We start from the raw sequence: 27,431 nt of genomic DNA, 5'->3' as shown, positions 1-27,431 counted from the left end.
ACTGTACACATGTATGCAGATGACACGGTAATCTATGCAAACAATTCCGATCTACCGCAGATTGAAGCAGTGCTCCAAGACCAGTTCACAGAGGTAGAAAAGTGGATCTCAAAAAACAAACTCTTCCTAAACACTGACAAAACTGTCACAATGATCTTTGGAACAGGACCTAAACTACACAAACTACTAAATTCCCATCTATGCATCAAAACAAAATCAATTGCACACTGACCGCAGTCCACTCTTTTAAATACTTGGGTATGTTGTTAGACCCCAATCTATCTTTTGGCCTCCATATAGAAAAACTGGCATCTAAACTTTATCCAAAAATAGGTGCCCTGTACAGAAACAAATCCTGCCTCAGCCCTACTGTAAAGGAAAAGATTGTACAGCAAATGCTGAATCATGGATTATGGGCATGTAGTATATGCACCTGCTCCGCAAACTCACCTTAATAAACGTAATACATTGTATAACTCGTTCTGCCGCTTTGTGCTACAATGTAACTACAGGACCCACTATTGTGACATGCTAATAGAACTAAACTGGCTGTCGCTGGAATCCAGACGCACCCTCCATCTTTCCAGCCTTGTGTTTAAAAGCTTTTCTGGGAAGCTCCCACCCTACCTGAGCAGTATGCTCTCACCGGTTATTCCCACCTCCTATAACCTCCGATCCAGTACCAGCACATTATTTAGCATGCCTCAATACAAAAAGAAAGCAGCTCGATCCTCCTTTTCCTACAGAGCACCACAATTATGGAACGACTTCCCGCACACTTTCAAACCTTCCCCAAGCCTAATATCCTTTAAGAGATCCCTCTCTACATATCTCAAAATAGAATGCACCTGTCATTGTTGATTATATATTTCCTACCTGTTCTATGTTAAATTTTTGTGCATATATTGTGTATTATTATTGTTTTTTATTTTATTGTACCCATTGTATCAATGCAATGTTTTGTGTACCCAGGACATACTTGAAAACGAGAGAAATCTCAATGTATCTTTCCTGGTAAAATATTTTATAAATAATAATAATAATAATAAATTACTTGTAATTAATGTAATGAAAACATTTGGAGAGCATAGGATTGAGAATGCATCATGCCATAGAACTACCCTTCAAACATGTACAACCCATCCAAAATCTCCATGTCTTTGCCAAGCCTTGCTGGCCTGGGCTAAAAAAAAAAAAAAAAAAAAGAAAACCTGGACCGGCAACAAACATGCACTCAATAGCCCATATATTTGCTATTCACCATTTAACCTTTCAAATGTTTGTACTTTCCATTAACATGCTTTAATTTGTTGCCTTTGTGCTTTGTTTCAAAGCAGCATCTAGCTGACACAGTCAACTAAATAGTTATGCAACTACTGCATGATGTACCATCTGATCAGATTGCAAGCTCTTTAGGTCAGAGGCCATATTGCTTCTGTGTGGGATACATGGTCATTGTGCCAGCCATGTATGGTCTCTCTCTGGTAGTTTACGCTTTAGCCTTACAATCAGCAGCTCACATACATGTATAGGAGACGGGAGTGTGGATAAAAACCAGAGACGGGATCTCAGGTCAGAAGCAATAAAATGGTACAAAAAACAGATACAAATGTAGTGGTGAAAATAAGACATTCCAGCCCCAAGAACTGACAATCTAATTTAGGTATAATGCAGTGATTATGGCTGAAGATAAAGTGAGTAATAATCATTCTGATTGCAGTCCTGTGAGTATAGTACTGCAGCATGAAGAAATTATTATTATTTTCATATGGGGTTTAAATATATTGTACAGCAATGTTCTGGCAATGTAAAAGTTAAATATTTTAAACGGCTTACGTAACACCTCATTACCTGAAAAAGTAAGTGGAAATTAGTCTCATAAATTTAAAGAAACCAATTTAAAAGTAATCAAAAAAGATTTGTTTAAAAATGTACATTTCTTTTAAAGTCATTTAATATTTTTATTTTCACATCCCAGTTATTGAAGACATTTTTTTTTTTTTTTTTTTTTTTACATTTTCAAGTCACTTTTATTGAATGTCAATCGATACAAACAGAAAAAAAGAAAACAAAGAATAATATGACACACATCTTGTCTGGAGACGCAGCTCCACCAGCTCTTAGACATCAATACCGTGACACTTTTAAACACCTCTATATAGTCTTATATATAAGCTTGTAATCACTATCATATATCAGTTCCAAGTTTACCGTCTCAGTTGTACCTTTATCTTGAATACTTCTTTGAGTTTACCATTTTTATATAACAAAAACAAAACCATACACCAGAACGCAACAAAAAACAAAAGAAGAAGAAAAAAAAAGTTATTGAAGACATTTCTAAATGTATGAATGCTTCTATGTGCATACACTTTTGTTAAACAATTGTTACAACTAAAGTAGTGAATTTTCCAAAGGCAAGCGAAGACCCTAAGATTTATCCTCCTGCCATATTCCATGCAGAGCTACACAGATGTTTGGATTTGAGTCTAAAGAAATTTGAACGCACCATATTAAAGTTTTCATAACAATACCCTCAGTCAACCTTAAATACTACTGAACTGATTTTCTTCAAATGCTCTGTAATCTGCTGTATGCATTTTTGTATGAATAACTCTTGAAGTTATTGTTCCAGTCCTCTTAAACCTATAAATAATTGCCATATTGAAAATAATTTAGATAATTTGCAGTTGTATAACAGTCTTCCTTTTATATATCAAGCTTTTAAAAATATATTTATTAACGTGTCATTCAGTGAGTCAAGAGAATATTTTGTATTTTAATGTCTTGCATCTTTCCTAGGTACTATGGAACTGTCCTTACTTAAAATGCTACATCTCAGCGTGGCACCGTGTGCATCAAATAGTGACTGTTACCTACAAGCTGTCTGTCATGGCCATCAAGTGTTTTGCATATAAATGATACACTTGGAAGACATTAAATATGGAGGAAATTTTCCCATGAGTGTATCACATAAGTGCATTTGTTAAAGGAAACTTGAAGCAAGAGATAAAGTTGAAATATATTATTTAAAGCAACAGTCCTAGTGCATTTAATACATTTGTGAGACCCCACCTATAGCTACTCTGATGCATGGCTTCTACAAATCACATCAAGGTGAGCTCAAACCACCTAAATTTGGGGTTTTCTATTCTAGGCAAGACAACCTTTTCCCTTAAAGGGACATAATACTCATATGCTAAATCACTTGAAACTGATGCAGTATAACTGTAAAAAGCTGACAGGAAAATATCACCTGAGCATCTCTATGTAAAAAAGGAAGAAATTTTACCTCACAATTTCCTCAGCTCAGCAGAGTAAGTTCTGTGTAAAAAGTTATACTCAGCTGCTCCCAGCTGCAGGTAAAAAAATTTAAAAAAATGAAGAAATGAACAGGAGCCAATCAGCATCAGCAGTGCTGAGGTCATGAACTCTTACTGTGATCTCATGAGATTTGACTTAACTCTCATGAGATTTCATAGTAAGCTTCCTTTACCTGATTGGTGAAATAATATGAGAGTGCACGATGCTAGTCCCTTCAGATGTCCCAGGACAAACACACTAAAATGCTGCTTAGAAATCCTTTACAATGGGAGGTGGCTACTGAGGAACTTTTGAGGTAAAATATCTTTCTTTTTTACATAGAGATGTTCAAGTGATATTTTCTAATCAGCTTTTTACAGCTATGCTGCATCACTTTCAAGTGTTTAAACATTTGGGTATTATGGCCCTTTAATATACCTTATATATGTCTCATACCTGCAGGTCAGGGTACAGTGGAGGGGTCATGCACCCCCACTAGACAACACAGATTGTAATAAAATGAATAATGCAAACATTTGGAGAGCATAAGAATGAGAAGGCATCACCCAACAGCTTCCCGAAGGCTTTCGGGGACAGACAGATGCGTGACCTTGGATAGCTGCCTATCTGTACTTTGAGGGTGGAGCAGCAGATGGTGGGTGAGGCAGCAGACATGTTTTGGCTGTGACCAGATAGAGTTGGGTGTGTACCTGGTGGTGTTGGGGCAGTGGCTAAATCAGAAACCAGACCTGCTGCTTGTAGAAAAGTGGACAAACCTCCCAACCCATGAAAGTCCCTTAGGATCCAGGCTGGTTGGAAGGTCTGTTATAGGCATAGACCTAGTTGACCTAGGCAAAAATATACCTTGGGTATAGAACAATTGATGTTTTTTTAATTTATATATAAAACAATATACTATTTTGGTTTATTTAAATATGCTTTTTTGCTATTTTTAAACATGTACGTAAGGTCTTGCTAAAATGATGTAAGTGAACGATTTGAGCATTTGATCTCCATGGTGTGATCTGGTGACTATATCTATATAGGGCTCGATTTATCAAGCCCTTCTCTCCCCTTTGACTGCAGGTTCGGACAAGTGGATTACTGCTCACTAGAGGAGAAGCCAGGCAGACAGGGGTGAATATCTATGCCCCTGTCCGCGACTGGGTGATAAATCGAGCCCATATTGTATAACAGGCTCTCACAATGTGATACTGTGGCTCTGTATGATCCTGGGGAACCCATAATATGACACAATTCCATCAAAGACAGTTTGGGAAACATTAATCTAAAAACAAAGCTTGTTTTCATTAATATGTTAAATAATCTTGTGCAATACCTCTGTACTACATACGTTAATGTTTTTGTAAATTGCAGTTCAGTTTTAAATGGATCCCTATAAGCTTGTGAACTGTTTGCAGTGGAAGAGCATTGTTCAGCATGTAAACACACAGCTTATAATCAGTATGGAAGTCATCAAGGAACATTACCTTTTTTACATGTGCTTTTGTTCAGAAATGATTAAAATTTAGAAAATTACTGTAAATAAGACTGATCTAATGCTGACCCTTTTTTTTGTTTTTGTAAGGCATAAATCTGTGATTATTAGTCTTCTTTAACTATCAAAGCATTGGCTTCTTCCCATTGATAGATTTGCATCTCTTAAGCCTCTAGGCATAAATGTATCTAGTGCCCCAATCAACCAATGGTTTGTTTAGAGGCCACATCAGCAACATAGTTGCCAACAGATGAAAAAAAATCCGTGGACAATTAGCAGCAGCGCAATCAAGCAAGCCGGGTGCACAAAATATTAGATATTGTATTAGTTAATATAGTTAATGTTTCCTGTAAACTGCAGGAGATTAACCGATCCCAGTTAACCAAATTTTATTATTATTCTGCTATTTTAATGTAAAGTGCAGGAGACATAGAAAACACAAACAAATAGATACATACAAATATATACATAAAATATTAAAGACCTTGTTTCTGATTACCACTTTCAGACATCCTTGTCAAGCAGTGGCGTTTTTAGGTTTTGTGCTGCCCTAGGCACTCAAAATTCTGCTGCCCCCCCCCCAAAGGTTTCAAGGACTTTTTTCAAGAAGTGAATATTCTCTTTTACAAGAGAGGGTGCTATGCGCAACAAAGATGTGGCTTAATCAGTTACAGAAATGGAAGAGTGAAAAAAATAATTTGTAGAAGCAAAAATATCTATTAATATTAAACTAATATAAATGCAAGTTTTGGAAAAGTTAATTGGCAAAATTTAATAAACAAAATGTGTCACACAAAATTCATATCAACATTATTTAAAAATGGTTAGTCAATATTGCTTAGGCAAGCGTAGTATCAGCAAGCACAATTCTGCTGCCCCCCAAAAAAATGTTTTAAGGCCTTTTTTTGCCCTTAATATTTTTTGGGTTCAGTGTGTAAAATGTTTTTTTTTTTCCCCATAACAATTTAAAAGAAAATTGAGGGGAGGGACGAAGAGGGAGGGAAAGGAATGAAAGAAGGAAGGCAGGGAGAGAGAGAGAGAGAGAATAGAAAAGTGGGAAGGGAGAGGAGAAAAGGGGGAGGGAAAGAAGGGAGGGAAAAAAAGGAGTAAAAGAAGGGAGCAAGGGAGGGAGTTGAGGGAGGGAAAGAAGGGAGGGAGGGAAAGAAGGGAGTGAGTTGAGGGAGGAAGGGAGTTGAGGTAGGAAGAGAGGGAGAAAGGGAAAGAAGAGAGAGAAAAGGAAGGGATGAAAAGAAGAATACCCTTTGAAACAATCACTGCCCTTTACATGCAACAACAGACAGTTATTACCATCATTCAAGTAATGAAACTTTTTAAGTGTTCATTTACTATTTACTCCGTGGGTTCATAAATGCAGAGAAAGCTTCGCTCACTGTACTGTGTGCCGGCTTTTAGAGAGAGGATAGGGAAGAGGTGCTGCCCCTCACAAATCTGCTACCCTAGGCACCGGCCTTGTTGGCCTAGGCCATAATACGCCCCTGATGTCAAGCCTATACAGTGGGGCAGATGTTTACCAAGCAGGAGGCGCATCATAATATCACTATGGGATTGGAGGTAAAAAAAATGAATATCCTGTGAAAATTGAGACAGTAGTAAAATATAATTAATATATATCTATATATATCATTAAAGGGAAATGAAACTCAAAAGTTTTCTTTCATGATTCAGAGAGAACAAACAATTTCAAACAAATTTCCAGATTACTTCTATTATCTAATTTGCTTTGTTTTCTTGGTATCCTTTGTTGAAAAGCATACATAGATTGGTGGCTACACACATATGCCTTTTTACATTCATTCACCTGATGTGCTCATCTAACTCCCAGTAGTGCATTGCTGCTCCTTCAACAAAGGTTACCAAAAGAATGAAGAACATTTGAAAATTAAAGTTAAAGTGAATGTCAATTTTCGAACAGCTGAAGCCTCCTACTACTTCGTTTACACATATATATTCAAACCGCTAAGTTTTTTAATTTATTTTTTTAACATTTATTATATATTTGCTAACTTTGCTCCGATTTAGATCTGACTCCTCCCAGCCAGCACTTATAGAGTGGTCTGAAGTGCGCACCCGTGGAGCTCTTACTTTGCGCATGCAAATTGGATATATTTACTCTGCACATGCGTTAAATACCAATATAATTACTCTGCGCAGGCGTTAAAATCAGATTAAAATCAATATTAAAATCAATATTCCCAAGCGTAATATACCCGGTCATTAGAAGACTGATACTTACTTGCAGGCGAACGATCGTTGTGTATTGCTTACTTACAGGCGAACGATTGCTGTGTATTGCTCAATCTCAAAATGTGTGCTATAGAGCATGCGCGTCACTTGAACGCACATCTTTTCTAAATCAGGTTTTAACGCATGCGGATAAGAAGCACGTGACATTTCAAAAAAGGGGTTGAACGCCCCAGGGGGGGAACAGGATTGGCAATCGTTGATGTCAATCAATCTCAAACAGAGGGACAATATGGCGGGCAGAGGAAGCGCGGTAGGAAAATAGAGAAAAGGTGTTTTTTAAATGTTAGAATTAGGAAAATGAAAAACAATGAATTAAAGTCCCCCTAATTTGTCTTCATTTATAATATGGCATTAACAAATCGTGCTGACTTTACATTCACTTTAATGGGAAAGTTATTTACAATTTCATGCTCTATTGGAATCATGAAAGAAAAATTTGGGGTTTGATGTCCTTTTACAAAATTGATCTAGCTTTAAAATCATATTACCATCTCGGCAAAAAAACCTTAGTCTCCTTTGGTAGTCGTCTGCTTTCTCTAATGGAACATTTAGCACTACATTCTTTCAATATAATTTGTTTACATTTTGTTTGCTGCTTCTGTTATAGTACTATCTCTTTTTATTCGTTTTTTCTGTAAGATGCTTCCCCTACTGTAAGAGTTAACCTTTCTTTAGCTAAAGAACTACAAATCAGACAGTGATGGGGTTAACTGAAAAGAAATGCTTTGTATTTGGAAGGAAATACTTTTGGGTAACAGAGAAAGAAAGGTACAATGCTCTAAAACAAACACACAAAAATACCAAGAAAATGAAAATATAAACAAGAACCCAGTAAGATAAACAGTGGAAACATTTCCTAGGTAAACAGATACTGTAGAGTTTTAAATATAATATTTCCTACCAGCCATTGGTTCCCTGTAAGTGAGGCCATCTGGTGTGTCTGCTGCAGGCAGTGACAGGAACAGCAGTCTTTGCATGCAAACCCCAGCCCCCTGCAGAGTCAGATCCACTCCACAGTTTGTTTAGTGCAAGAACTGTCTGAGTCCCAGAAAGAGGAAAATATTGTCACAGTTTTATATTTTTGTTATTAATAAGCTCTTTGTAAAGTTGCTTCAGAATGAAAAACATATGCTAGTGTTTATTGAACCTATATTAAAAGGAACATTACACTAAAGACTAGGTTACAAGTGGAGCGCTAAATGATTGCACGCCCGTTACAAGTGGCTGGTTATTGCTACCACAAGATTGCGGTAGCAGTTAGTGCTCAAAAAATTAATCAGAGATTATATTTTTGTGGTTAATTTTTTAAAAGTGCCCCAAATGCCCTCAAAATAGAGGTCATTATAGTTTTATTAAAAAAAATAAAGTAGCATTTTTTGAAAATAAAAAACAACGGCACTAGGCAGTTTGGGGCTTTAAAGTTCGTGGGAGTGGGGTGTTAAAAAAAAGGCACTCAAAAATGCCTTTACATTGTAGTCTATGGAAACTGTGTGTTCCCAGTAAATATATAGTTATATGCTTATATGCATATATATTTACGTGTTAATATGTGTATATAGACATATTCACATGTAAATATATATGCATATAAGCATATATATTTTAAAATGCTGCAATCGCTGCATGACTTAGCACCTTCAATGCGCTTTGATTCCGAGCCGTCTCTGACGGCATCAGAACGAGGCTCCCGTTGGAGCCTATGGAAGCACACTATCGTGAGCGCAAAGCTTCCTAGCAATGTAAATGTGAGGTTGCGTTCGTATTGCGCTTAACTTGTAATACCAGCACACATTAGCGATATTTAGCGCTCCACTTGTAATCTAGCCCTACATATCTAAACTGAAAGATACTATTAAATAAAGGTAAATGTAATCATATAGCTCCTTTCATTGTTATATATATTTAATCCGATACTTGAGTAAATATTGTTTGCTGCTTTCTTTACCATCAGTCCACGCCTTTTTCTTCTTTGTTTGGTCCTTGCAGGGTTTAAAGAATGCCTCATTTACATATTTTGCCTAAAGCACAAATATATTACCAGTAAATAAACATTTGCAATGACAATATGTGGATATACTTGGCTTAACCACACATTTACATTGGCTTACAATTAAGAATGCAATGCTTGAAGCTGTTTGTGGTAAAAAAAAAAAAAAATGGAATAAAAATGTCACCACGTCTAGATCAAGACCTCAGCAATGTCTGACACATTTCTAATCATAGATGGATTTTTGGTGCCCCATCAATGGCAGAACCTGTCCTGTATTCCAGACTGAGCAGACCATAAAACAAAACAAAAATAAGTAAATAAATGGAGAGAAATCATGCAAATGCATGGCCCACTACACACCATGGGGCCGATTTATTTATTTATTTATAAAAATATTTTACCAGGCAGGACACATTGAGATTTCTCTCGTTTTCAAGTATGTCCTGGGTCCACAAAACATTTATACAATAGGGTACAATAAAATACAAAAACAATATTAATACATAATATATGCAAACATTTAAAATAGAATAGGTAGGGAATATTTAATCAACCATGACAGGTGCATTCTGTTTTGAGATATGCAGAGAGGGATCTCTTAAAGGATATTAGGCCTGGGGAAGGTTTGAAAGTGTGCGGGAGGTCGTTCCATAATTGTGGTGCTCTGTAGCAAAAGGAGGATTGAGCTACTTTCTTTTTGTATTGAGGCAAACTAAATAATGTGCTGGTACTGGATCGGAGGTTATAGGAGGTGGGAACAGCAGGAGAGAGCATTCTGCTCAGGTAGGGTGGGAGCTTCCCAGAAAGGCTATTAAACACAAGGCAGGAAAGATGGAGAGTGCGTCTGGATTCCAGCGACAGCCAGTTTAGTTCTATTAGCATGTCACAATGGTGGGTCCTGTAGTTACATTGTAGCACAAAGCGGCAGAACGAGTTATACAATGTATTAAGTTTATTAAGGTGAGTTTGCGATGCAGATGCATATGCTACATCCCCATAATCAATGATTGGTATCAGCATTAGCTGTACAATTTTTTCCTTTACTGTAGGACTGGGATTTGTTTCTGTACAGGGTACCTAGTTTTGGATAGAGTTTAGATGCAAGTTTTTCTATGTGGAGGCCAAAAGATAGACTGGGGTCTAACAACATACCCAAGTATTTGAAAGAGTGGACTGCGGTCTGTATGCAATTTGATTTTGTTTTGATGCGTAGATGGGAATTTTGTAGTTTGTGTAATTTAGGTCCCGTTTCAAAGATCATTGTGACAGTTTTGTCAGTGTTTAGAAAGAGTTTGTTTATTTAGATCTACTTTTCTACCTCTGTGAACTGGTCTTGGAGCACTGCCTCAAGCTGCTGCAGATCAGAATTGTTTGCATAGATTACCGTGTCATCTGCGTACATGTGTACAGTTGAGGATTCGCAGACATTTGGCAGATCATTTATAAATAATGTGATTAGTAGGGGGCCGAGAATGGAACCTTGGGGAACACCACACGTGACTGGGAAAGGGAGGGAGTTGCTGTCAGAAATGGAGACATATTGTGACCTATCAGATACATATGATTGAAACCAGGTTAGCAGGGTGCCAAATCAAGGAGGACTTCCGGCGAGGGAGGAGCTGACAGACACGCTGTTTGCTGCACAGCTCCATGGTGGCTGCGAGTCGCCCAACGAAGATAGCGTTCCCCCTCTGCTTTTACCCACTTACCCAGCCTGGTTCTGGGAGAGTCAGGGATTGTGGCTTGCGTCTGAAGCCCTAGCAACGGAAAGTCCCACAGTTGGCGTTTTTTGCCCGGTGGTAAGGAACCACACTCCACCCTGAAGGGTTAGAAGCTGAGCACCTGGGTCCGGCAAACTCCAGCAGCAGATCAGCAGAGCCGGAGAACCAGGAGTAGCAGTAAGAGCCGGCTGGTACACTGTCCACCATAGCCGCTGATAGGTCGAGGCACCCACTGGGCGGAGGGATCCGTTAGTGGCGCCTCCTCCTCGCGGTGAAGAGGTTGAGATGGTAGCCGTAGCTACCCGCTGGTCCAGGAGGTTTCTGGCTGACACTCAGTTGATACGCAGCTAACTGGAAGCGTTAAGTCACCCTGAAGTGGTGGAGGTCATAGGAGCGGTACTGGCTATATCTAAGTGGAAGGCACAGCGGTATTGAGCAGCACCCACTCGAAGAATACAGGCAGCTAAAAGACCAAGGCGAAAGTTAAAGAAGCAAGCCATTTACAGTATACCTTAAAAAGCACGGATAGGGCCACAGCTGGAGCAGGCTAACCCAACAGGTACTTTTTTTTACGCTTTTGAAAAGTAAAAATCAGGGGAGGCCTCAGATTGCCGAGGGCCGGGTACAGTATAACCCTTTCTGTTTTGTTTTCTGGACTTGATTCCTATGGCAGCCTTTAAAGTATCTGGTGGACGGTACTTAAATTGACTAGTTTGGCTAGGTAATGCCACATGTATTTAGGTGTTGTGGCTTTATGCTTGGACACTGCAAGTTAATTTGATGTTTTATCCTGGGATGTTTTCCTGATCGCTCCTGGTTTTGCAGACTTCGTCTGCTTTTGTCATACTCTGGATTTCAAGATTGCAGAACTTTGTTATATCTCAGGATAGGCTATGTTATGCCTATATAAAGGTTATTGCCTACATGCATATAAATACATATGTCCGAAATAACTGGTGTAATATTGCAACTAAAGATTGCTTATGCTATTTAATCCTCTGTTCATATTAAGAAACAAATCTTTGTATGGGGTTTGTGTGGATAGTGTAAGTACTGGATAACTCAATTCAGTAGAGGTTGATATTTCCCACTGTCTGTAGTTTAAAATATTTTGTGGTTTAGGAATAAGGCTCTGAACACACATTTATTTAGTGCACTCTTATAAAAAAAAATTAAAAAAAAAAGGAAAGAAAAAGGTAAACCTTCACACACAAGGGGGAAAAAAAGAAAGAAAAAAAAAGGGGAAAAAAGGAAAAAATAATAATATAAAAGAGAAAGGAAGAGAAAAAAAGGAAGGGAAAAAAAAAAAAAGTTTGTGTCACTATTGTTATAATAAAAAATACACGGCTAGGAAGGGTGTCCCTGACTAGCTAGATCACCTCTGTTTTATTTTTGTTGTGGTGAATTCACAGTATTAAATTTAACTACACAATTATCACTCACTTACACCCCCTAAATGCCTATGGATAGGTACATCACTCAAGTTAAACAAAACTCTCCTATGATGCCTCCAAAAATAAACGACAGGAGGAATAAGAATATAGACGTCCCTGCAGAAATGCCTGCCGAAACGTCCCTATCTACACTAGATACACAATCTCTGTTGTCACAACTCTCAGACATGTTCACTCCACAGTTCGACACTATTAAAAGGGAGCTCAATCATATATCATCAGAGATTGTATCTCTGACAAATGAAGTTAAACAATTTTCAACAAGAATGAACGAGGCTGAGGGTAGAATTTCAGATCTAGAGGATTTAGTCAATACCCATGAAAGTATAGTTGCAAAACAGGATGATAAGATCATGAATTTACAACTGCGCCTGGAGGATCTTGAAGATCGCTCCAGGCGCAATAATATTAGAATTGTGGGTTTACCAGAAACTGCCCAGTTTGAAGACCTTTTGAATTTTACATCTGTTGTACTCCCTCAAGCACTAGGCGTCCCCTCAAATCAACTTCCTTTAATAGTAGAAAGGGCACATAGGGTTAAGCCTAGAAACTACGCTCAAAGTAGCCATACCCGAAGTAGAATGTGCATCTTTAAGTTTTTAAGGTACCAGGATAAGATGGAATTATTGAAATTATATAAGAAAAATTAGTCATTTATATTAAATAATAATAAATTGTTATTATTCCAAGATTTTTCGCCTGAAACCTCTGCCAAGAGGAAACTTATGGTACCATACTGCACAAAAATAATTCAAAAAGGTTTAAAAGCATGGATATCTTACCCTGCTAGGATTATGGTTCAAGATAAAGATAATAGACGGATAATTAATAATTGCCAGGAAGCCCAGGAATTCATTGATACTATCCTGTAAGGCATGTTTCTCTTTTAAGCTACACCGAAAAATCTATATGGATATGATTAGTCTAGTCTACAAAATAAGTGGCTTAGGTAGATGCTATTATGTGAGTATCTCTGGCTGTATTGTTTACTTTTGTTTTAAAATTTGGTTATGCTGGTCAACCGCACTGTATATAACAATGAATCAGTTCAGTTTGTTTTTTAATTTTGTAGTTGATGGTTCTTTTTTTTTTTTCTTTCCTCTTTCTCTCAGGCTCTTCCCCCCTTAGTGTCTGCCCTCTTTTTCCACCGGTTTCTGAATATATATATTTGGGCAGTGGACAGGAGTTAGATGGCGACAATATCGGCTAAGTTAAATATCTTGTCGTGGAATGTGGGGGGGTATTACCTCCCCCAGGAGGCATAAACTTATTGTTAAGTATCTAGCAAAATTTAACCCTGACGTTGTTATGCTACAGGAAACACACCTCAAGGGAGCAGAATTACCCAAAAATGTAAATGGGTAGGAGAACTAGTAGCGGCTCCTGCAGTGAAAAGAAGTTCTGGAGTAGCAATTTTATTTCATAAAAATTTAGATTATAAAATAAATAACATCCAAACTGATTTAGAGGGTAGATATATTATCCTACATGTACAGCTGAATGGTTGTAACTATGTCTTATGTAATGTGTATGGACCAAATAAGTTTTCATCAGGCTTTTGGGATAATATTAAACAGAAGATATTTCCCTTTTCAGGAGGGAATTTAATATTAGGGGGACTTTAATATGTCTATCTGCCCTGAATTGGACAGACTGTCATTAAAAAATATTAGGGAATACCACAAAAGTGCAAAATATTTTAAGAAATTTATCCATGAATTAAGGTTAGTAGATATTTGGAGGTTGAAAAACCAGGACCAACAAAGCTTTACATGTGAATCAAAAGTGCATAAAACTTTTTCTAGAATAGACATCTTTTTTATCTCCAAATTATTGGCTACCTGTAGATCAGAGGCGAGTATTGAAGATATTGTGATATCAGATCATGCGATAATCTCAATTACTCTTTTGGCAGCAACTTCTGCAAAGGGCCAGGCTCCCTCATTCTTCTTCCCTCGCTTTTTAGCAAATAATCCAAGATTTATTAATTATTTAAAACAGAAATGGAAGGATTATACAACATTTAATATTGCCCAATTTAATAAAATCGAGACGTTTTGGGAAGCTGCGAAAGCGGTAATAAGGGGGGAAATTAAATCATACCTTTATATTTGGAGGAAAAAAAACCTGGCGTACGAATTAGAGCTAGCTGCACAAACTAGAAATGCCTTTAGACATTATTATGTACATAGATCCCCTCAAAATTGGGATAAGTATTGTAAACTTAGAAGAGAGAGGGATATTTTTCTGAGGAAAAGATCACATCAAGAAGAACAGAAAATAAAGCATCAGCTTAGGAGTAGTTATGGTAACTCGGCTAAATTTCTTGCCACATTGGTTAAAATTAGAAAAAATAAAAACCTCATATCAGCTATTAGAGATAAGAATGTTACGTATACGGATCCAGATGATGTTAATAAAATATTTTTTAATGTTTTTCAGCAATTGTATTCAGAAACAGAGGTGAATCACGATAATTTTACAAGTTTTTGGACGAAAATTAAATTACCCAGGATCTTAGATGAGGAACTTCAAGTTCTAAACCGAACAATTTCAGAGGAAGAGATTCTAGAGGCTATTCAAGCAGCAAATAGTAATAAGACACCGGGACCAGATGGCATCCCAGTAGAATTCTATAAAATACTAGCTGAAGAAATAAAAATTCCATTAGTTAGCTTATTTAATTTTTATTTTTTCTCTGGAAATAAAATGTCTAGCTACTTTACCGCAGCTCGTATTTCTTTAATGTTTTAAAAAAGGTAAAGATCCTGTAGACCCTGGGGCATATAGACCCATATCAGTACTTAACACAGACTATAAGTTATTGACATCTATTATAGCTTCCAGACTAGTGGTATCCCTAGATAAAATCATTCATCCAGATCAGACAGGATTCATGAAAAATAGAAATTCACTTAGAAATATCCGTCAAGTTACTTCAGTGTTGGACTATGTTTGGAATCTGGATAGGAGTGAAAGAGAGTACAAAAAGTACAGGGAAGGAGCTATACTTACCCTTGACGCTGAAAAAGCATTTGATGCAGTCAATTAGAATTGTCTATTTATGGCAGTGGAGAAATTTGGTTTCAGAAATCAATTTCTGCAATTTATTCGTAATCTTTATAACGCTCCTATTTCTTACTTATGCATCAACGGTACTCTATTTCCCAAGATTGAATTAAAAAGAGGGACATGACAGGGTTGCCCTCTTTCGCCCTTATTGTTTAACCTGGCTTTAGAACCATTTGCAATTCTTTTGAGGGATAGTCTAGCTGGAATACTGATGGGTGGTCATTCCTTAAAAATATTACTTTATGCAGATGATTTACTTATCTTTCTGGATAATGTACACAAAACTATCCCTCTGATTGAGCGGCTTTTTGATTTTTTTCTCTTCCTTTTCAGGATATAAGATTAACTATAGTAAAAGTGAATTATTAGTCTTCTCAGAATCTAGACTAAAGCTACTGCCTCATCCATTTAAAATGGACGATTTTTTTAGTTACCTGGGTATAATCTTACATAGAAACCCGGAAAAATGGTACAAGTTGAACTATGGCCCGTTATTACAAAAAATTAAATCTGATCTAGATGCGTGTTCTTCACTGTTAATCTCTCTTACAGCGAGGGTTAACCTGATAAAAACGATTGTCTTTCCTCGAATATTATATTTGCTTCAAAATCTCCCTCTATTTCTATCCAATAACGATATTTCAGATTTACAGCGATGGCAGTCTAATTTTATCTGGGGGAACAGGAAACCACGTATCGCGCTTAAAAAATTAATGTTAAAACGAGAGACAGCAGGGTTAGCCCTCCCAGATTTAAGACTATATAACTGGGCCTCCTTGGCTAAAATTGCCTTAGAATGGATTACAGAATTAAATCGTTTCACATCTCTAGATCTAGAAGTATTTCTAGTTACACCTTTTGCACTAAAGGCTATTCTACATCTTCCAGTAAAGAAATTACCGCTGAATATTGCCAAATTAAGGTCTATAAAAAACATTATTATTGCATGGCAGAAGATCTGTAATTATCTTAAAGTGTCTCCTGCATTTTCTGAGTTTCTCCCCATTGTAGGAAACCCAGAATTTTCACCGGGTATCGCACAAGGGTTTTTTAGAAGATGGGCTGAGCTTGGTCTTTGCTATGTGTGCCAAATTTTCAGCTCTGATCGATTAATGACCTCGGAAGGATTATTTCAAAAGTTTAATCTCCCAAATTAAAATTTATATGCCTATTTTCAATTGCGACACTTTTTTTTTCTCAGAAATGGGATAGCGAAGCCTTGTCGGATTGGTCTGATGTCACGAATATCATACGTAGATTCTTGTTAGGGTCTACCTCAATTTCTTTAATCTACGACATTATGTTGGCCAAGCAGGGGGATCTGTATGAAAATAATTTATATAACTTTTGGTTATTTTCCAGATTTAGAACAGAATAGGATAAAACAGAGTTTTGAGATGATAGATAAGGTATTGGTATCAACAGCATGGAAAGAATCACATATGAAACTTATTAATAATTATTATCTTTCACCGGATAAAATGTCCAGATTTTATCCCCTACAAAGTTTTGCTTGCTCTCGTTGTGCATTCCCTAAAGCAGATATTTTACATCTATTTTGGGCCTGTCCTAAAATACAGCAACTATGGCTAAAGATTTGGTTTTGGTATAGCAAATTTTATCAAGACTATAATACGTATACAGCAGTGGATATATTTTTTCTCACAGGTTCCGACCATAGGTATAAAAGACAGACTAAAATTTTGAATACTATTATTTTGATTACAAGACATTTAATACTGAAGACCTGGAAAGATTATGTGGCACCAAGTTTTTCAGTATTTCTCAAAGAAATACAATATCAGATATTATTTGAATCGTATCATACGGTTTTCTCGGCAGAAGCGAGGATAAAAATCTTTCTGCTGCATTGGCTACCTGTGGTTAAATCCTATCCACTCCAAATTCAAAGACGTATCTTAGCTCCTTTTCTGAATTCTATCTCTTTTGCTGAGCTGGTAGTATCTAATTTATTCCCCGCGAGCTGGTTGACAGCTGCAAGGGAAGTGGATGTATGATAGGAGTAAAGGGGGGTTAACTCAAAACAGGGGGGGGTGTGTGTCTGATGTGTCTTCTGCAATTAAAGACGGGGGTAGTCCTAAAGAAGGGAGTTGGAACGGGGAGGGGAAGGGTCCGAGAGAATTGTTCTAGTCCCTTTTTTTGTTGTTGTTTGTTTTGTTTTGTTTTGCTGTGCTTTGTTTTATTTTGTTATGCTCTATTACGTCCCATCAAAGGTTATAAATTTATTATGTAACTTCACACTAGAGTGTTTACTGCAGTTTTGTGTTTAGAAATTAAAATTGTAAAAAATCCCAGCAAGCTATGCAGGTTTAGCAATTGCCAGAGCATTGAGCTTCAACAGCATTGCTGGGATTTGATCAGGTCCAGACTGTTTTTTCATTTTTAGATTATAAAGGTGTTTCTTAATGACATTGATGGGTACAGGTCAAAAATTTAACTTCTCTATATTGGGTCTTTGCAGATATAGTGGGGCCTGATCCACATTTGTAGTTTCAAGATGTGTGTCATTCATTAGTTTGTCAATCAGGGTGGTGGAGCATCTGACAAAATAATTGTTAAAGGCATTTGCTACTTCTAAGGGAAGTTGCAGGGTTTGGTTGTCCACTTTGACGGTGGAGGGTTGGGAGTAGATTGGGGGAGTGTGTCATTTATGACTTTCCAAAAACTTTCTAGGGTTTGATATGTTATTGTTCAGATTTTAACAGAAATATTGGGCCTTGGCCAATTTTGTTTGTTTAGTGCATATATTTCGCCATTGTCTATATACACAGTGGTCGTTCACAGAGCCAGTATGCTTGAACTTTGACCACAATGAGTCCCAAAACTGGTACATTTGAATGAGGTCAACTGTGATCCAATTCATATGTGCTCCTTTTACTCTCACCTTATGCAGCGGGGCATGCAAATTCCAAACTTGTAGGAGTTCGGACTGAAAGAATTCAACTGCAGAGTCTAAATCTGGGATTAGGTTTAATCTGTGCCAGGGGAGGTTCTTGATGTCATTTAGAAATGATTGCAGATTACATTTTTTGAAGGACCTGGTGATTTTAACCTTGGGAGAAGATTTAGTAGTCTTTATTTTATGCACGCAGAACACTAAGCAATGGTCACTGAAACTGTTAGGGAGATCACCTGCCTCCTGGATTCAGTCAGGAGAAGTGGAGAGAATCCAATCAAGCAGGGTGTGGTTATGGCTTTTAATGTTTATGCGAGTTGGGGAGGAAATAAATTACGTTAGCTCCAAATCTTAAACAGCGATATTGCAATGGCAGAGTCAGGTATTTTTGCGGTTAGCCACGATTCAGAGATCCCAATGTTTTTGGGCTTGTAATGTGAACATCATGCTTGCAGTGCATCAATTTTTGGAAGTAAGCTGTGGATATTACAGTGCACAAAGGAGAGGCCTTTTTTAGCTGTAAGGCTAGAATGGAATTTGTTGGGGGACCAGGGTTAATCTTTACATCATTTGCAAGAGCAAGTAATTTTTGTTTGTCCATAAAGTGAATGGGATACTTTATAATTTTGTGAGAAGGGGGTAGGAGGACTATTTTTTATAACTCTCCACCAGCACTCAGCAGATAAGTTACAGCAACAGAGCAGGCCATGGTTTATGATAATTTGTTTTCCAGTTTGAGGTATGTGCATATGGCGGTAGTGATGTGAACAAAATTGGAGTGAGTAAAGGGTTATCACAAATGGTCATATTTGGATTCATGTTAGTGTTATGAGGTGTGTAGATGAAAATAAAACACAAATATTAAAAAATTAAAATTAAAAAAGAAATAAAAAGTATATAATATTGATGTGTGATATATAGCTACTTGTAGGGAGAGAGGGTATGTATTCTATAGGGTTAAGTGAATGGAAGGAGGTGCTGATCAGTGTTTGCACCTGTCATTTCAGGAGAATGAAAGTTGTGTGGGAGACTATCTATAAATGATTTATCATCGGTCTGTCCGGCATGATCCGCTCAGCAGATCATGTCCGACAGACATCGATGAATGGTGACAGCATACGCTGTCGGCATTTATTATTGCACAAGCAGTTCTTGTGAACTGCTTGTGCAATGCCGCCCCTTGCAGATTTGCGGCAGCTAGTAGGGGGTGTCAATCGGGCGGATTGATGTCTGCACTCTAAGAGCAGGCGGACCAGTTAAGGACCAGCTGTCTTAAGACTGCTGCTTCATAACTGCTGTATCTGGTGAGCCCAAAGGCCCTTGATAAATCAGCCCCCATATATAGGGTTTTCATGTGTCTGGTATTCAACTGTACAATCAAGTATTTTAGCAGGATGTCCAGTAAAATCTGTACAAATATAATGGGCACTTCAATGTCCCATGAGTGGTAGCTACATTTTAAAGGGACATGAAACCCAAAACTGTTCTTTCATGATTCAGACAGACCATTCAATTTTAAACAATTTTACAATTTACTTCTTTTATCTAATTTGTTCCATTCTTTTGGCATTGTTTGTTGAGAAGCATACCTAGGTAGGCTCAGAAGCTGTGAGCTAGCTCCCTCAATAACAAATACCAAGAGAAGTAAGCAAAATTGATAATAGAGGTAAATTGGAAAGTTGTTTAAAATTGAATGCTGAAAGGGAAAATTGTGGGTTCCAATTTCCTTTAAAGGCCTCCTATGCGTCTATGCATAACATATATGGCCCAGAAAGAAGTTACTCTCTTTGTGCTACTGGTGACCAAGGAGGGCATTAGCCAAAGCTCTATGTGTGTTATCTGGTGCCACTGAAGTCTGTCACATTGGTGCTGCGGAACCTGTTAGCCCTCTACAAATACCTGATAATAATAATAATCTGTGCAACTCTCCCACTTACAAATATGGATTTTCCCTTGATCTGATTTTCAGCTACTGATGCACTCTCTCAAACTTTTTTTTTTATAATTTTTATTGAAGACATAATGAAACATACAAACTTTTTCAAGTGAGGTAGAAACAGCATACAAACATCGACTATTACATGTACCGAGGGAATGAAAACAGTTCGTACAAAGAAAATATAAGTGTAAACATACATCTCACTCTGTGTGGGAGTCCTCATTTTTACAGAGGTATCTTTTACATATAAAATATGTTTTATTGCATGGATGATTTAGTACTAACAATCTGCGTTAGTGTGATCTTCAAGATCTTTAACCAGACTATAGAGGAGACCCCTTTGGGTAACTTAGAAGATTGCATTATACTATGGACTCCTGATGGTGGTAGGCTGGGGGGACACATGGACCCCTCTCCGCCTATTATCTGTTGGGCCGCAGCGCAAATCCCTGGTTCTATTTTGTCCTTTAAAGGACTAGTCTTAGGGAAGGGGTATCATGAGATAAAGAAAAGTGTGTGGATATCAGTTCAGTTCCTAGGGGGGGTGGTGAGTGCAGACATGGGGGGGTGGGTGAGAAGAGTGCAGTAGTATTTCATTGATATCTACACAAGGATTGGACGGTTCGACATAGATTCCCAGGGCTCCCATGTGAGGCAGTAGTTGTTTAGCTGACCTCGTTTTCTAGCTACAAAGTTTTCCATATTTTTAATGTAATTTACACAGTCCAGTACACTTTGCATTCTCGGAGGTTGGCTCTTTTTCCAATTCCTAGCTATAAGTAGCTTAACTGAAATGAGGATGTATATCAGAAGGTTTTGTTTGTGTTTTGGGAGTTTGTCTATGTCTAGGTGTAGTATGGCCAGGGCGGGGTTCAGAGTTGTTGTTAGCTCTAGGTCCCTACATATTTTTTCTACTTTCCGCCAGTAGTCCACTAATCTAGGGCAAGTCCACCAGACATGTATGGGGGATCTCGGTTCCCCACATTCCCTCCAACACTGTCGCGGGTGCTCAGGAAAAAGTTTACTGGTAATGACTTTAAAGTAAAGCTCATATAGGGTAATGCAATGTGTTGCCTTTTTCGTCAGACTAATTGCTCTGTGCCAGGTCTCTGATGTGAATGTTAACTGTAAATCTCTCTCCCAAGAGTCCATATGGGTTGTTTTGGAGGTGGATGTTCCCTCTATTAGACAGTGATAGTGCATCGAGAGAGGTTTAAACTGCTGTAAATTAGTCGCCCACCTTACCTCCCAAATAGTTAGGTCTCGTAAGGAGCCGTCTAGGAAACCCCATGATTTCATCAGCGTACGTAGTCTTAGTAAATCAAATCTAAGTTTGGGAGTCATAGTAGGGAGATCTAGCATATCTTGGTGAGTGCGAAGTTGTGCATTTTTGTAGAAGTCTTCTAGAGTGTTTATTCCCGAGTCAGCCCATGTGCTAAGGAGTGCATTCGGTAGTCCTATCAGTAGTCCTCTAATTGAGTGTACTGGTGAGGGATGTGGGGCTACTAATTGGTTATGTCTCAGCTTGAACCAAGTCTGTTGGCAGCCTTTTATGATGTTATTTGCTACATATATTTTAGTTTGCCAGTGCGGGGGTAACCAGAGCAAATCTTCTAGATAGATATATGCTGATAAAGAAGCTTGCTCTAACTCTCTCCACTTTGTTGGTGGGAGATCTTTACTCCAGGCTGTAACATGTGTAATCATTGCCGCTTCATAATATTTTCTGATGTTGGGGAGGCCTAGGCCACCTTTCTCCAGCGGCATTTGTAAAATGTGAGCCGCTACCCGGGGTCTTTTATCATGCCAGGTATAGGTATTGAAAAGGGTCTGGAACTTTCTAATCAATGTATATGGGACTGGTAATGGGATACTGCGAAACAAGTAGGTAAGTTTAGGGAGAATCATCATTTTAAGGGCCTCTATTCTACCTAGCCAGGATATCACTCTCTCAAACTTCCTAAATTCCTCTATTCCTCTTTCTGACCTTCATCTTCTCACTTGTAACATCACAGCACTTCCTACTGCTCTCCCTCCTTCTAACCCTCACACCAAACTCCACAGAAGCATCAAGCAACATCTTTCAAACATCTTTCAAATTCTCTCAAACCTCTGCTCTCTTCCATCTCCTCCACTCAACAGAAACAGCAGTCATTAAGGGTACTAATGACCTAATTACAGCAAAATCAAAAGGCCACTTTTCTCTGTTAATTCTGCTCGATCTGTCTGCAGCCTTTTACACTGTTTATCACCCTCTCTTGCTTCAAACCCTCTAATCCTTCGGCATCTGCGACACAGTCCTCTTGTGCTTCTCCTCTTACCTGTCTAACCAGACCTTTAGTGTAACCTTCTCTGGCACATCCACGGACCCTTTACCACTGTCTGTTGAGGTACCACAAGACTCTTTCCTTGGTTCCATTCTCTTCTCAATGTAAACATCATCCTTAGATTTTTTAATAAAGTAACACAGGTTTCAATATCATTTGTATGCTGATGCACCAGACCTATCCCCTTCCTTACTAACTCGTGTTACTAACTGTCTTTCTAACATTTCATCCTAGATGTCCTCTCACTACTTTAAGTTAAATTTCTCCAAAACTGAGCTAATTATTCCCCCCACCCTCTTTTAAATTTAACTGTTGATAAGAACATCATTACTCAAACCCCGCATGTCTGATGTCTTGGGGTCACACTTGACTCAGATTTCTCTTTTACTTCCCACATCAAATCTTTGGCCAATTCCTGCTGCTTCCACCTTAAAAACATGTCCAAAATGTTACCCCTTCTCACACAAGACTTTAATCCACCCCCTCATAATTTCCCATCTTGACTATTGCAACTCCCTCATCTTCAGTCTCCCTAGCTGCCATCTGTTACGGTACCAACAGTGTACCAAGGGTTAATACCAGATGAACAATGTCTTGCATAGGGAATCAGCAATTCACAACCCAGCCAGTTTTCAGGTTTAAAACAGAATGACATTTATTAAAGGCTATGCCTAGTATTTATGCAGGTTTGACCCCAGATGGGGGGGTTGAAAGACTCTTGTACATTTAGATAAAAAGGGGAAGACGCCCTTTTATGAAACAGTAGAATTACATTACTTAAATACCTTACTTAGGCAGATAACAACTTAAACACATTTGGCTTGTCTTATCACCTAGCGTCTGCTCTCTGAAGGTGATTAAACAATGGCCTGTTTATTACTTAAATGTAATTATAGCACACAATAGCTGAGGCCAGAAAACCTGTCTTTAGAAATTAGATTCTTAAAGCTAAACACAGTTAACTCTTTCAGTCCTGACAGAAGGGTCTGTCACATAGCTCCCCCCTTGTGGAACACTCCGGCAGACCCGGCTTGACCCTTTGGCGGGTCAACCTGGGGATGACCGGACTAGGAGGTGGTAGGCATGTCAGTTTGTCAGGACAATCCATCTGTATTTCCGTTATGAGAGAGAATTCCTGTCCATACAAACAAGGGTTTAACTTCCTCAGTGCCCAGACTAGGGCTAAACAGTCCTTCAAAATCTCATCAGCTTCTTTACGAGTTTTCTGTACCTGCTCTTTATAGGTATCCACAATCCCTTCATACTGACATAGGGTGCCCTTGAGTTGCTGCACCTCACTATGAGCCAGCGTCAGCTTCTCCTCCAGTGTCACTAAGTTTGTCTTTAATGTTTCATGTTCCACTCTCAAGCTGGTGTTTTCTGCAGTCTGTCGGTGCAGCCTGTCTAGTAGAGATTCCTGTTCTAAACGTGCTTTTTCCTCTGCACTCCTCTTCTCTCCTGCTAGCACTGTTACATGATTATTTAACGTGACCATTTCATCCTCTACGTGACTCTTCTCCTTCATCAGCGCATTGTAACGGGACTTCCACGTATCAATAGCGGATAGAGATTTACTGAGCTCAGCGTCCTGGGGCTTAGCAGCAGGGGGGTCAGTCTCTGCTGCACGGATCTGAGCACGGGTAGTCACAGGGTTAACATCAGCGGGACCCATAGGAGCGTAGGCAGAAACAAGGGGGGCCAAGTTATTTCCAAGGAGAACATCAGCGGGTAAATCCTTCATGACCCCCACATTCACAGGTCTAGCGCCCACTCCCCAATCCAAATGCACCCTGGCAACAGGCAGGCGGAACACAGTGCCCCCTGCTACCCTCACAGCCACAGTGTCTCCTGTGTGCTGTTTCTCAGACACCAAGTTCTTTCGAAGCAAGGTCATGGTAGCACCAGTATCCCGTAGACCACTGACCTCCTTCCCATTCACTTTAACCAGTTGCCGGTTATTCCGGTGGGCAGCTTGCACAAGGTCTGCCTCATGTAGGATGCCCCAGCATTCTTGCGCCTCTACGTAGCGGGCCGCAGGCTGAGGGTTACGTGGGATTCTGCCGGCGGGTCTTCTCCAGGACTGTGCTTGGTTCGCTGCGTTTAGGGGACACTCTGGTCTTTTGTGCCCTAGTTGCTTACATCCAAAGCACCGAATCGGTTGTGAGTAGCCCCGCAAATTGAACCAGGCTCTCTGAGGGTAGTTCGTGGCCCGAGACCGTGTGGTATAGCGGTGCACTGGGGGTTGGTAACTGGCAGGTGCTGGGGTGACTGGGGGTCTGTACTCCACTCTGGCAGGGGGCTTAGTGGTAGCAGTGTCCAGTTTGCGGGCATCCGTATACTCATCTGCCAAGCAAGCCGCTTCATGCAGGGTGGAGGGTTTACGGTCCCGAACCCACTCTCGAACTCCTGCGGGTAACTTGTCGAAGCAATGTTCCAACAGGAATAGCTGCTGCACCTCTTCCCCCGATACGGCTTGGCACCCCGCTATCCAGTGAGCTGCTGTGCGGTGCACCTTACATGCCCACTCAAGGTAGGAATCTCCAGCTAATTTAACAGTGTCTCTGAACCGCCTCCGGTGTAACCGCATACCTGGAGAGCAGAGCCTCTTTTACAGTATTATAATCCCCGACTTCCTCATCTGGAATGGCCCGAAAAGCCTCACTGGCCCGGCCGGATAATTTTCCGGATAATATCGTGACCCAGTCCTCTGCGGGTACCTTGTGTAGTGCACATTGCCTCTCAAAATCCGCAAGGTACCCATCAATCTCTCCTTCTGTTTCCAGGAAGTTTTTAAAAGCTGCAAAATTTACTTTTCTCTTTTCCACTGGGTTTGCTGCAGCGCCGCTTTGGCGAAGTAGGTTGGCTTCCACAGCTGCTATGACCTGGTCGATAATTTCCGCAGATGGGTTGGGGCCATAATGTGCCAGTCTTATTTTGACAGCCCGGTCAAAACTTGCTTCTTCGGGGGTTCTGTCTGATATGCTGAGCCCATTGGTTCCTTCTGTCCCTGGTACTCCTTCCATCTTAGTCAGTATTGTAATAATCCCCCTCTTCCTGAGGTTACTGGCTTGTGTAGTTGCTCTTCTGGGCGATAAGGTTCATTCCGTCGCTTGCCACCAATGTTACGGTACCAACAGTGTACCAAGGGTTAATACCAGATGAACAATGTCCTGCATAGGGAATCAGCAATTCACAACCCAGCCAGTTTTCAGGTTTAAAACAGAATGACATTTATTAAAGGCTATGCCTAGTATTTATGCAGGTTTGACCCCAGATGGGGGGGTTGAAAGACTCTTGTACATTTAGATAAAAAGGGGAAGACGCCCTTTTATGAAACAGTAGAATTACATTACTTAAATACCTTACTTAGGCAGATAACAACTTAAACACATTTGGCTTGTCTTATCACCTAGCGTCTGCTCTCTGAGGGTGATTAAACAATGGCCTGTTTATTACTTAAATGTAATTATAGCACACAATAGCTGAGGCCAGAAAACCTGTCTTTAGAAATTAGATTCTTAAAGCTAAACACAGTTAACTCTTTCAGTCCTGACAGAAGGGTCTGTCACACCATCTAACTCATTTACAATACAAAATAAATGCCTCTGCTAAGCTGATCTTCCTTACATGTCTTTCCTTGTCTGCTGCACCTCTCTGTCAGTCCCTTCACTGGCTTTTTCTAAACTCCGGAATAAAACACAAAATCCTGACTCTGACATTCTGTTATGTTATGTTATGTGCAAGTATAAAATATCCTTAACTGCAGGACCACTCAGTCTCACACCAAACCTTTAGGTTCATTAGATGTAATCAAGAACCTAGTTTTTGCTCATAGATCTGAGGGTCACTGCTGCATGGATGCAGAGTGAAAGAAATGAGATTTAAAGGTATATTATCCCGATTGCAAAACCAGGTTGCAATATGCAGATAATTATAGAGATAGTAGATAAATGAAAGATATAGGTAAGATTAAGTATTAGTAGGTGAATGTCAGCCTCAAATAACACAGGTTGCAACCAGGAGGTGTTTCTATATAAAGTAAGCAGGAGAGCTCTATAACATGTTATGTTGTTTTTAGTTAACAGGCAGTCCTTAGTTAGTATATAACGTTGTTAGTATTCATATAAACAGCAGGCAGTCTTTCACAACCAATAGTATGATTATTTGATAAAGCACATAGAATAATTAAGCACAGTTCATCAAGCTGAATCGAAAGATATTACAGGCAATCAGAATGTTAACGGTAGCTGAATTTGCATAAGCGTTACACTGTAAAACATGCAGGAAAGTCCTTCAAAGTAGCAAGTGAATTAAGGTATAATACGTTACCAACTTCAGACAGTAAGGAATAGTAACGGTTACCACAGCTTCAAGGTGAGTTGCTATTAAGCACAGGAGTTGGTTGTTTGCAGCCAGAGTGAGAGAGAGCTCCAGAGACTTACGGTGACATCAGACGCCGATACACGGCTTCAATGTAGAAGCCGGGAGAAACAGTATTAACAAGTAAGAGATACTTTAAGGATTCCGGACAAAACAAGGAAACCTGGTATATGACGATCCAAAGTTGAAAAGCACACAGCAGTTGTAGTTATATGAGTAAATTCCTTGGTTAGGAATATCAGCAAGGTGTCTTCGTTGTTGCTCAGCTTATAGCTAAGTGAATACAAATTACCAAGCATAGGTAGACTGGAGGAGGGGCCTTATATAGGGATGTGAATACCTGAACATCCTGATTTAAAGGGACAGGAACATAACAGGACGCCCCCCTAAAAAGAGCCGCTCCGCGGATCAAGGCTTGGGCCGGTCGGGATGTCTCCGATGAAAAATTGAAAGAAGACGGGGTGCCGACAAATTAGAGTATGGTTCCCAGGAGTCCTCATCAGCCCCAAAACCTTTCCATCGTACCAGGTACTGGAGTTGATTGCGGTAGAAACGAGAGTCCAAG

The sequence above is a fragment of the Bombina bombina genome, chromosome 1 (assembly GCF_027579735.1).
Source record: "Bombina bombina isolate aBomBom1 chromosome 1, aBomBom1.pri, whole genome shotgun sequence".
Taxonomy (NCBI): Eukaryota; Metazoa; Chordata; class Amphibia; order Anura; family Bombinatoridae; genus Bombina; species Bombina bombina.
Note: the sequence above shows the minus strand (reverse complement) of the source record.